The following is a 12317-nucleotide window of genomic DNA, read 5'->3' on the forward strand; positions in this document are numbered from 1 at the left end:
AATTTATCACTAAAACCCCCCAAACCCATAAGCGCAAAAGGACGAAAGCGAGGCAGCCGTGGACATCCTAGTGAAGTTGCTCTGGGACTTCTGGGCAGTCTGCTCAGGTGGGTTCTGATTCAGTGCTGTGGTTTCTGGCAGAGGCTGGTCTGGTGGTTGAGCTGTGGTCCCTGCAGCCAAACCACAGTCCCTGTCCATCCCTATGAGGCCCAGACACCTCAGGGCTCCTTTAAAACCACAGCCCCCTGGGGAAGTCTGTGGTGGGGGTACAAGTTGGTAATAAGGACATGCCCCAGCTCTGTAGCCCTGGGGACACTGGGGCTAGCCTGTGGGGGAGAGGCAGGCTCTGCCTGGTCACAAGTGCCTCTGGCTGAGGAGCTTGAGGACTATGAGAGATCCCGGGCCGTGTGGGGGCAGTGACTGTGCTGCTGAGTGGGTTCCTTCCTAGCATGTCAGCCAAGGACCAGAAGCCACCTGGCACGTGTCTCAGGGAGCATAGAACATCAAGGGGGTGTAAGGTGGCTCCAGGGTCAGGGCCACCACACCCATAGAAGCAGGCTATGTGCTTCTGAAATGAAATCCTAGTGTCACTAGATGGGGTCTGAGGAGGTCCCAGGAGGGAGAAGAGGACATCAACTCAGCCCTGGAAGGTAGTTGACTTGCTGCAGAAAGGAATTACAGGACCTGTCAATAGAGACACAGGCAAAGATTTATTCAGGAAGGCAAGCCACAGAGCAGGGTCTGTGCCTGGGGTGAGATGTGCTTTTGGGGTCCCAAACACTTCTTTGCAAGGAAACCTTGTAGATGGTGAACATGAGAAGCAGGGGTTGTGGTATCATCATGATGAACCCTATTCCTTGGGTCATGGGGTGCAGGGTGGATCACGGCCATCGGGTTCCCCCTCAGGACCCTCAGGTTGACATTATCTAGTTGATATGCAGCACCTGGACTGAACCCACATCCTGGGTCTTGAACAATCTCTCTCCAGGCTTCTTTTAATCAGTCTAAAAATACTTTCTGTAAACTGAGTTTGTAGGCGCTACAAACCTGGCCTTACAGGACTCCAAGACTTGTAGGACTTTTAAAGAATCCAGGCCTGGAGGAAAACAGGCCTGAGGCTGAAGGTGAGGGCGATCTTTTAGGTACAGAGCTGCAGTCCCTCTTTCCTTCCCTGTTTCCCTCCTTTCTCCAGATCCTTATTTCTTCTATGCTACCTCACTGTGAGACCGCTGTGTGTCACAATTCACTGACAGCTGTCAGGACCCTGGCCTGTTGGCACCCTGGAGGGAGCATCTGTCTCTTCTCTTCAGAGTCCCAGGAATATCAAGTTAAGTTTTCAGCAGGACTGTTGTCACCAGGCATCATTTCCTCTAGCCTCTGCCAGTCCAACACTCAGGGCACATAACTCTGCTCACTCCCAGCTGGTGCCGCTGTCCTGCAGCCAAACCACTGTCCCTGTCCATCCCCAGGGCCCCAGACACCTCAGGGCTCCTTTAAAAACCACAGCCCCCTGGAGAAGTCTGTAGCAGGGTTGCAAGTTGGTAATAAGGACATGCCCCAGCTCTGTAGCCCTGGGGACACTGGGGCTAGCCTGTGGGGAAGAGGCAGGTTCTGCCTGGTCACAAGTGCCCCTGGCTGAGGAGCTTGAGGACTATGAGAGATCCCAGGCCTGTGGTGGGACTTTCTTCCCACCCTTCAATGAGCACCACACAGGAGCCTATGGGACTCCTGTCAGGACCCAGTGCAGCATGGCAGTCTGCATGTGCCTGGGGAGGGCTGGAGAAGGGGAGAAGAGAAAGGGGAGACCCAGGCTTCCTGGGGCTGAGCACAGAGGAAACAAGGTTTAGAGACCAGGAGTGGGGTCCCTATTTAGAAAGCAGCAGGCAGAGATGCCCCTGGCACCAGTAGGAACTAGATGGGAAACAGGGGCTCTAAAACTCCACAGTTACACTATGACCCCAAATCCCTGATGCCCAGGACAGCACCCCCAATGGAATCAATCAATTCAAGGGACAAAAATCAGAAACTGAATTTGGCCAGGGCTCTTCAGGTCTCTGACTTGAACCAATGGGGGCAGAGGTCATTAGGTCCAATGAAATGGACAGTCAGTCTTGAGGGCACGGACACCATCACCAATGAGCTGTGCCTGCCCCTCCCCCACCCATTATGACATCAATAACATCCTGGATACAAAGGAGAGAGGGTGGGCAGAGCTCCAACCGACTACCTGGAGACACGTCTCAGACCACCAGGGTGGAGGACACAGTGAGGCATAGGACATAGTGCCCTGTTTCCATGAACAGAGAAGAACCCAAGAAACCTAGAGATCAGGGCCAATGTCACATCAGAACAGGAGACATCTGAGAACACTGAGTGCTGAATTCACATGAGGAATAAGATATTAACTGGTGACAAAGAAATTTCCCCAGCAGTACTCAGACAGCTCAAGGTCTTGCAAATGAGTGCCCTATGCACAGGAGTAATAAATGCCACCCGGATATAAGTGATAGAGATCTTTGCCAAGCAGTGCTCAGTATCCTTAGGACACATGGAGGATGCATCCCCATCACAAGTTCTATTTCCTCCTCTCCCACCCTGGCACAGGTAAGACAGACATGGGGTTGAGGGATCCTCTGCAAAACAGACACCCTCTTTGGCCGGAGGGGTGAAGAGTCCCTGTGGAGGCCGCCACCCTGGAGACATGGAGCTAGGTGGAGAGTTCCTCCTGGCAAACACCTGGCTTTTGGCCTTCGAAGCGGCCCTGCAGGCAGCCTTGTGCTCAAAACCTGCGACCCCAAGAACACCCTTAGGGGATCTCAACTCCAAGGGCACCCAGGACCCGGATCCATCCCGCCTGACACAGCGTTTTGTGGCCTTTGGGCCCATGGGGCTGTGCTCCTGTGCATGACCACAACCTGCAGGGGATTGCGGAGGTCCCTGGGAAGAGTGGATGTGGATGTCCAAGGCTTGTGGGGATCTCCTGGGACGCGCCAGCGGGCGCTCTCTGGGCCCCAGGGAAGAACCCTGTGGGACCCTTGGATCCGGAGCCACGCCCGCCTGGGCGGGAGCCTGGGAGATTTGACAGAGGACATCTCCCCACCGTCATGGAGGACCTGCTGAGACCCAGGAAAAGGGCACCACTGTCCCACCCTGGCCCAGGTAAGGGAGACTTGGGGCTGAGGGCATCTCCGCCAAAGGTGCCCAGGACTCTGAGCCCTGTGGGTGAGCGCCCCTCGCCCACAGGCACTCATTCTCCAGGGTTGCTGCGGGTGAGCTCCCTCAGCCCCCCAGCGCCGCTCAGGCTGCTCGGGGTTCTGGGGGTGAGCGCCCCTCACCCAGCAGTGCTCCGGGCGGCCCTGAGTGTGCAGGGGAGCCGCCCCGGCCCTGGGGGTGGGGGGCGTAGGCTTCCTTCCTTCCTGGGGGTTAGCACCCCTCCCTTCAGCAGTGCTGGGCCTGGCCTGCTGGCTGTGGGGTGAGCGCCCCAGGCGGCCTGCAGTCCCCAGGGCGCTCTGGGCCCTGCTGGTGAGCGCCCCTGGGCCTTCAGTGCTCAGTGTGCTTGGGCGTGCTGCTGGTGCGCGCCTGGCGGCCCCCCGCCCCAACTCCCCTCGGTCCCAGCCCTATCCCTTTCCCCAGGGTCCTGCTTAGCAGGGCCCCTGGGTCCCTGGCATCCATTCTGCACTGCGTCCTGCGGGTGAGCGCCCCTCACCCGCCAGTGCCCAGTGTCCCCAGGGTTCTGTGGGTGAGCCGCCTGCCTCGTGGGGGGGCCCAGCAGGCTTCCTTGTCCTCCGGGGCCTGCGGGTGAGCGCCCCTCGCCCGCGGGTCCTCGGTGTGCCCGGGCCTCTGGGGTTAGCCCCCCAGGCGCGCCAGGGACCAGTGACCTCTGGGGCCCGCGGGTGAGCGCCCCTCGCCCGCTGGTCCCCAGTGTCCTCTGTGTCCCGAGGCTGAGCGCCCCCCCCCCCCCCCCCCCCGGCTCAGTCCCCTCTGGGTCCTGAGGGGTGAGCGCCCCTCGCCCAGCAGTTCCCAGTGGGTCTCCTCTGGGGCCCGTGGGTGGTGCCCCTCCCTCGCCAGGGCTCAGTCTGCCCTGGGCCCTGTGGGTGAGCGCCCCTCGCCTGCCAGGGCTCAGTGTCCTCTGGACCTGTGGGGGGGGACTTCCCCCTTGCCCGCCAGGGCCCAGTCTCCCCGGAGCCCTGAGGCCACCTGGCGCCTGGGGAGTGAACTGTGTGGCTGGGGTCTTTCTCTCCCATGCCGGGACACCCTCTTTGGCCGGAGGGGTGAAGAGTCCCTGTGGAGGCCGCCACCCTGGGGACTTGGAGCTAGGTGGAGAGTTCCTCCTGGCAAACACCTGGCTTTTGGCCTTCGAAGTGGCCCTGCAGGCAGCCTTGTGCTCAAAACCTGCGACCCCAAGAACACCCTTAGGGGATCTCAACTCCAAGGGCACCCAGGACCCGGATCCATCCCGCCTGACACAGCGTTTTCTGGCCTTTGGGCCCATGGGGCTGTGCTCCTGTGCATGACCACAACCTGCAGGGGATTGCGGAGGTCCCTGGGAAGAGTGGATGTGGATGTCCAAGGCTTGTGGGGATCTCCTGGGACGCGCCAGCGGGCGCTCTCTGGGCCCCAGGGAAGAACCCTGTGGGACCCTTGGATCCGGAGCCACGCCCGCCTGGGCGGGAGCCTGGGAGATTTGACAGAGGACATCTCCCCACCGTCATGGAGGACCTGCTGAGACCCGGGAAAAGGGCACCACTGTCCCACCCTGGCCCAGGTAAGGGAGACTTGGGGCTGAGGGCATCTCCGCCAAAGGTGCCCAGGACTCTGAGCCCTGTGGGTGAGCGCCCCTCGCCCACAGGCACTCATTCTCCAGGGTTGCTGCGGGTGAGCTCCCTCAGCCGCCCAGCGCCGCTCAGGCTGCTCGGGGTTCTGGGGGTGAGCGCCCCTCACCCAGCAGTGCTCCGGGCGGCCCTGAGTGTGCAGGGGAGCCGCCCCGGCCCTGGGGGTGGGGGGCTTAGGCTTCCTTCCTTCCTGGGGGTTAGCACCCCTCCCTTCAGCAGTGCTGGGCCTGGCCTGCTGGCTGTGGGGTGAGCGCCCCAGGCGGCCTGCAGTCCCCAGGGCGCTCTGGGCCCTGCTGGTGAGCGCCCCTGGGCCTTCAGTGCTCAGTGTGCTTGGGCCTGCTGCTGGTGCGCGCCTGGCGGCCCCCGCCCCAACTCCCCGCGGTCCCAGCCCTGTTCCCTTTCCCCAGGGTCCTGCTTGGCAGGGCCCCTGGGTCCCTGGCATCCATTCTGCACTGCGTCCTGCGGGTGAGCGCCCCTCGCCCGCCAGTGCCCAGTGTCCCCAGGGTCCTGTGGGTGAGCCGCCTGCCTCGTGGGGGGGCCCAGCAGGCTTCCTTGTCCTCCGGGGCCTGCGGGTGAGCGCCCCTCGCCCGCGGGTCCTCGGTGTGCCCGGGCCTCTGGGGTTAGCCCCCCAGGCGCGCCAGGGACCAGTGACCTCTGGGGCCCGCGGGTGAGCGCCCCTCGCCCGCTGGTCCCCAGTGTCCTCTGTGTCCCGAGGCTGAGCGCCCCCCCCCCGCCCCGGCTCAGTCCCCTCTGGGTCCTGAGGGGTGAGCGCCCCTCGCCCAGCAGTTCCCAGTGGGTCTACTCTGGGGCCCGTGGGTGGTGCCCCTCCCTCGCCAGGGCTCAGTCTGCCCTGGGCCCTGTGGGTGAGCGCCCCTCGCCTGCCAGGGCTCAGTGTCCTCTGGACCTGTGGGGGGGGACTTCCCCCTTGCCCGCCAGGGCCCAGTCTCCCCGGAGCCCTGAGGCCACCTGGCGCCTGGGGAGTGAACTGTGTGGCTGGGGTCTTTCTCTCCCACGCCGGGACACCCTCTTTGGCCGGAGGGGTGAAGAGTCCCTGTGGAGGAGGGGTGAAGAGTCCCTGTGGAGGCCGCCACCCTGGAGACTTGGAGCTAGGTGGAGAGTTCCTCCTGGCAAACACCTGGCTTTTGGCCTTCGAAGCGGCCCTGCAGGCAGCCTTGTGCTCAAAACCTGCGACCCCAAGAACACCCTTAGGGGATCTCAACTCCAAGGGCACCCAGGACGCGGATCCATCCCGCCTGACACAGCGTTTTCTGGCCTTTGGGCCCATGGGGCTGTGCTCCTGTGCATGACCACAACCTGCAGGGGATTGCGGAGGTCCCTGGGAAGAGTGGATGTGGATGTCCAAGGCTTGTGGGGATCTCCTGGGACGCGCCAGCGGGCGCTCTCTGGGCCCCAGGGAAGAACCCTGTGGGACCCTTGGATCCGGAGCCACGCCCGCCTGGGCGGGAGCCTGGGAGATTTGACAGAGGACATCTCCCCACCGTCATGGAGGACCTGCTGAGACCCGGGAAAAGGGCACCACTGTCCCACCCTGGCCCAGGTAAGGGAGACTTGGGGCTGAGGGCATCTCCGCCAAAGGTGCCCAGGACTCTGAGCCCTGTGGGTGAGCGCCCCTCGCCCACAGGCACTCATTCTCCAGGGTTGCTGCGGGTGAGCTCCCTCAGCCCCCCAGCGCCGCTCAGGCTGCTCGGGGTTCTGGGGGTGAGCGCCCCTCACCCAGCAGTGCTCCGGGCGGCCCTGAGTGTGCAGGGGAGCCGCCCCGGCCCTGGGGGTGGGGGGCTTAGGCTTCCTTCCTTCCTGGGGGTTAGCACCCCTCCCTTCAGCAGTGCTGGGCCTGGCCTGCTGGCTGTGGGTTGAGCGCCCCAGGCGGCCTGCAGTCCCCAGGGCGCTCTGGGCCCTGCTGGTGAGCGCCCCTGGGCCTTCAGTGCTCAGTGTGCTTGGGCGTGCTGCTGGTGCGCACCTGGCGGCCCCCGCCCCAACTCCCTGCGGTCCCAGCCCTGTTCCCTTTCCCCAGGGTCCTGCTTGGCAGGGCCCCTGGGTCCCTGGCATCCATTCTGCACTGCGTCCTGCGGGTGAGCGCCCCTCGCCCGCCAGTGCCCAGTGTCCCCAGGGTCCTGTGGGTGAGCCGCCTGCCTCGTGGGGGGGCCCAGCAGGCTTCCTTGTCCTCCGGGGCCTGCGGGTGAGCGCCCCTCGCCCACGGGTCCTCGGTGTGCCCGGGCCTCTGGGGTTAGCCCCCCAGGCGCGCCAGGGACCAGTGACCTCTGGGGCCCGCGGGTGAGCGCCCCTCGCCCGCTGGTCCCCAGTGTCCTCTGTGTCCCGAGGCTGAGCGCCCCCCCCCGCCCCGGCTCAGTCCCCTCTGGGTCCTGAGGGGTGAGCGCCCCTCGCCCAGCAGTTCCCAGTGGGTCTCCTCTGGGGCCCGTGGGTGGTGCCCCTCCCTCGCCAGGGCTCAGTCTGCCCTGGGCCCTGTGGGTGAGCGCCCCTCGCCTGCCAGGGCTCAGTGTCCTCTGGACCTGTGGGGGGGGACTTCCCCCTTGCCCGCCAGGGCCCAGTCTCCCCGGAGCCCTGAGGCCACCTGGCGCCTGGGGAGTGAACTGTGTGGCTGGGGTCTTTCTATCCCACGCTGGGACGGGACACCCTCTTTGGCCGGAGGGGTGAAGAGTCCCTGTGGAGGCCGCCACCCTGGAGACTTGGAGCTAGGTGGAGAGTTCCTCCTGGCAAACACCTGGCTTTTGGCCTTCGAAGCGGCCCTGCAGGCAGCCTTGTGCTCAAAACCTGCGACCCCAAGAACACCCTTAGGGGATCTCAACTCCAAGGGCACCCAGGACCCGGATCCATCCCGCCTGACACAGCGTTTTGTGGCCTTTGGGCCCATGGGGCTGTGCTCCTGTGCATGACCACAACCTGCAGGGGATTGCGGAGGTCCCTGGGAAGAGTGGATGTGGATGTCCAAGGCTTGTGGGGATCTCCTGGGACGCGCCAGCGGGCGCTCTCTGGGCCCCAGGGAAGAACCCTGTGGGACCCTTGGATCCGGAGCCACGCCCGCCTGGGCGGGAGCCTGGGAGATTTGACAGAGGACATCTCCCCACCGTCATGGAGGACCTGCTGAGACCCAGGAAAAGGGCACCACTGTCCCACCCTGGCCCAGGTAAGGGAGACTTGGGGCTGAGGGCATCTCCGCCAAAGGTGCCCAGGACTCTGAGCCCTGTGGGTGAGCGCCCCTCGCCCACAGGCACTCATTCTCCAGGGTTGCTGCGGGTGAGCTCCCTCAGCCCCCCAGCGCCGCTCAGGCTGCTCGGGGTTCTGGGGGTGAGCGCCCCTCACCCAGCAGTGCTCCGGGCGGCCCTGAGTGTGCAGGGGAGCCGCCCCGGCCCTGGGGGTGGGGGGCTTAGGCTTCCTTCCTTCCTGGGGGTTAGCACCCCTCCCTTCAGCAGTGCTGGGCCTGGCCTGCTGGCTGTGGGGTGAGCGCCCCAGGCGGCCTGCAGTCCCCAGGGCGCTCTGGGCCCTGCTGGTGAGCGCCCCTGGGCCTTCAGTGCTCAGTGTGCTTGGGCGTGCTGCTGGTGCGCGCCTGGCGGCCCCCGCCCCAACTCCCCGCGGTCCCAGCCCTGTTCCCTTTCCCCAGGGTCCTGCTTGGCAGGGCCCCTGGGTCCCTGGCATCCATTCTGCACTGCGTCCTGCGGGTGAGCGCCCCTCGCCCGCCAGTGCCCAGTGTCCCCAGGGTCCTGTGGGTGAGCCGCCTGCCTCGTGGGGGGGCCCAGCAGGCTTCCTTGTCCTCCGGGGCCTGCGGGTGAGCGCCCCTCGCCCGCGGGTCCTCGGTGTGCCCGGGCCTCTGGGGTTAGCCCCCCAGGCGCGCCAGGGACCAGTGACCTCTGGGGCCCGCGGGTGAGCGCCCCTCGCCCGCTGGTCCCCAGTGTCCTCTGTGTCCCGAGGCTGAGCGCCCCCCCCCGCCCCGGCTCAGTCCCCTCTGGGTCCTGAGGGGTGAGCGCCCCTTGCCCAGCAGTTCCCAGTGGGTCTCCTCTGGGGCCCGTGGGTGGTGCCCCTCTCTCGCCAGGGCTCAGTCTGCCCTGGGCCCTGTGGGTGAGCGCCCCTCGCCTGCCAGGGCTCAGTGTCCTCTGGACCTGTGGGGGGGGACTTCCCCCTTGCCCGCCAGGGCCCAGTCTCCCCGGAGCCCTGAGGCCACCTGGCGCCTGGGGAGTGAACTGTGCGGCTGGGGTCTTTCTCTCCCACGCCAGGACACCCTCTTTGGCCTGAGGGGTGAAGAGTCCCTGTGGAGGCCGCCACCCTGGAGACTTGGAGCTAGGTGGAGAGTTCCTCCTGGCAACCACCTGGCTTTTGGCCTTCGAAGCGGCCCTGCAGGCAGCCTTGTGCTCAAAACCTGCGACCCCAAGAACACCCTTAGGGGATCTCAACTCCAAGGGCACCCAGGACCCGGATCCATCCCGCCTGACACAGCGTTTTCTGGCCTTTGGGCCCATGGGGCTGTGCTCCTGTGCATGACCACAACCTGCAGGGGATTGCGGAGGTCCCTGGGAAGAGTGGATGTGGATGTCCAAGGCTTGTGGGGATCTCCTGGGACGCGCCAGCGGGCGCTCTCTGGGCCCCAGGGAAGAACCCTGTGGGACCCTTGGATCCGGAGCCACGCCCGCCTGGGCGGGAGCCTGGGAGATTTGACAGAGGACATCTCCCCACCGTCATGGAGGACCTGCTGAGACCCGGGAAAAGGGCACCACTGTCCCACCCTGGCCCAGGTAAGGGAGACTTGGGGCTGAGGGCATCTCCGCCAAAGGTGCCCAGGACTCTGAGCCCTGTGGGTGAGCGCCCCTCGCCCACAGGCACTCATTCTCCAGGGTTGCTGCGGGTGAGCTCCCTCAGCCCCCCAGCGCCGCTCAGGCTGCTCGGGGTTCTGGGGGTGAGCGCCCCTCACCCAGCAGTGCTCCGGGCGGCCCTGAGTGTGCAGGGGAGCCGCCCCGGCCCTGGGGGTGGGGGGCTTAGGCTTCCTTCCTTCCTGGGGGTTAGCACCCCTCCCTTCAGCAGTGCTGGGCCTGGCCTGCTGGCTGTGGGGTGAGCGCCCCAGGCGGCCTGCAGTCCCCAGGGCGCTCTGGGCCCTGCTGGTGAGCGCCCCTGGGCCTTCAGTGCTCAGTGTGCTTGGGCGTGCTGCTGGTGCGCGCCTGGCGGCCCCCGCCCCAACTCCCCGCGGTCCCAGCCCTGTTCCCTTTCCCCAGGGTCCTGCTTGGCAGGGCCCCTGGGTCCCTGGCATCCATTCTGCACTGCGTCCTGCGGGTGAGCGCCCCTCGCCCGCCAGTGCCCAGTGTCCCCAGGGTCCTGTGGGTGAGCCGCCTGCCTCGTGGGGGGGCCCAGCAGGCTTCCTTGTCCTCCGGGGCCTGCGGGTGAGCGCCCCTCGCCCGCGGGTCCTCGGTGTGCCCGGGCCTCTGGGGTTAGCCCCCCAGGCGCGCCAGGGACCAGTGACCTCTGGGGCCCGCGGGTGAGCGCCCCTCGCCCGCTGGTCCCCAGTGTCCTCTGTGTCCCGAGGCTGAGCGCCCCCCCCCCCCCCCCCCGGCTCAGTCCCCTCTGGGTCCTGAGGGGTGAGCGCCCCTCGCCCAGCAGTTCCCAGTGGGTCTCCTCTGGGGCCCGTGGGTGGTGCCCCTCCCTCGCCAGGGCTCAGTCTGCCCTGGGCCCTGTGGGTGAGCGCCCCTCGCCTGCCAGGGCTCAGTGTCCTCTGGACCTGTGGGGGGGGACTTCCCCCTTGCCCGCCAGGGCCCAGTCTCCCAGGAGCCCTGAGGCCACCTGGCGCCTGGGGAGTGAACTGTGTGGCTGGGGTCTTTCTCTCCCACGCCGGGACACCCTCTTTGGCCGGAGGGGTGAAGAGTCCCTGTGGAGGCCGCCACCCTGGAGACTTGGAGCTAGGTGGAGAGTTCCTCCTGGCAAACACCTGGCTTTTGGCCTTCGAAGCGGCCCTGCAGGCAGCCTTGTGCTCAAAACCTGCGACCCCAAGAACACCCTTAGGGGATCTCAACTCCAAGGGCACCCAGGACCCGGATCCATCCCGCCTGACACAGCGTTTTCTGGCCTTTGGGCCCATGGGGCTGTGCTCCTGTGCATGACCACAACCTGCAGGGGATTGCGGAGGTCCCTGGGAAGAGTGGATGTGGATGTCCAAGGCTTGTGGGGATCTCCTGGGACGCGCCAGCGGGCGCTCTCTGGGCCCCAGGGAAGAACCCTGTGGGACCCTTGGATCCGGAGCCACGCCCGCCTGGGCGGGAGCCTGGGAGATTTGACAGAGGACATCTCCCCACCGTCATGGAGGACCTGCTGAGACCCGGGAAAAGGGCACCACTGTCCCACCCTGGCCCAGGTAAGGGAGACTTGGGGCTGAGGGCATCTCCGCCAAAGGTGCCCAGGACTCTGAGCCCTGTGGGTGAGCGCCCCTCGCCCACAGGCACTCATTCTCCAGGGTTGCTGCGGGTGAGCTCCCTCAGCCCCCCAGCGCCGCTCAGGCTGCTCGGGGTTCTGGGGGTGAGCGCCCCTCACCCAGCAGTGCTCCGGGCGGCCCTGAGTGTGCAGGGGAGCCGCCCCGGCCCTGGGGGTGGGGGGCTTAGGCTTCCTTCCTTCCTGGGGGTTAGCACCCCTCCCTTCAGCAGTGCTGGGCCTGGCCTGCTGGCTGTGGGGTGAGCGCCCCAGGCGGCCTGCAGTCCCCAGGGCGCTCTGGGCCCTGCTGGTGAGCGCCCCTGGGCCTTCAGTGCTCAGTGTGCTTGGGCGTGCTGCTGGTGCGCGCCTGGCGGCCCCCGCCCCAACTCCCCGCGGTCCCAGCCCTGTTCCCTTTCCCCAGGGTCCTGCTTGGCAGGGCCCCTGGGTCCCTGGCATCCATTCTGCACTGCGTCCTGCGGGTGAGCGCCCCTCGCCCGCCAGTGCCCAGTGTCCCCTGGGTCCTGTGGGTGAGCCGCCTGCCTCGTGGGGGGGCCCAGCAGGCTTCCTTGTCCTCGGGGGCCTGCGGGTGAGCGCCCCTCGCCCGCGGGTCCTCGGTGTGCCCGGGCCTCTGGGGTTAGCCCCCCAGGCGCGCCAGGGACCAGTGACCTCTGGGGCCCGCGGGTGAGCGCCCCTCGCCCGCTGGTCCCCAGTGTCCTCTGTGTCCCGAGGCTGAGCGCCCCCCCCCCCCCCCGGCTCAGTCCCCTCTGGGTCCTGAGGGGTGAGCGCCCCTCGCCCAGCAGTTCCCAGTGGGTCTCCTCTGGGGCCCGTGGGTGGTGCCCCTCCCTCACCAGGGCTCAGTCTGCCCTGGGCCCTGTGGGTGAGCGCCCCTCGCCTGCCAGGGCTCAGTGTCCTCTGGGCCTGTGGGGGGGGACTTCCCCCTTGCCCGCCAGGGCCCAGTCTCCCCGGAGCCCTGAGGCCACCTGGCGCCTGGGGAGTGAACTGTGTGGCTGGGGTCTTTCTCTCCCACGCCGGGACACCCTCTTTGGCCGGAGGGGTGAAGAGTCC

Source organism: Callospermophilus lateralis, chromosome 11 (genome assembly GCF_048772815.1).
Source record: "Callospermophilus lateralis isolate mCalLat2 chromosome 11, mCalLat2.hap1, whole genome shotgun sequence".
NCBI classification, from domain to species: domain Eukaryota; kingdom Metazoa; phylum Chordata; class Mammalia; order Rodentia; family Sciuridae; genus Callospermophilus; species Callospermophilus lateralis.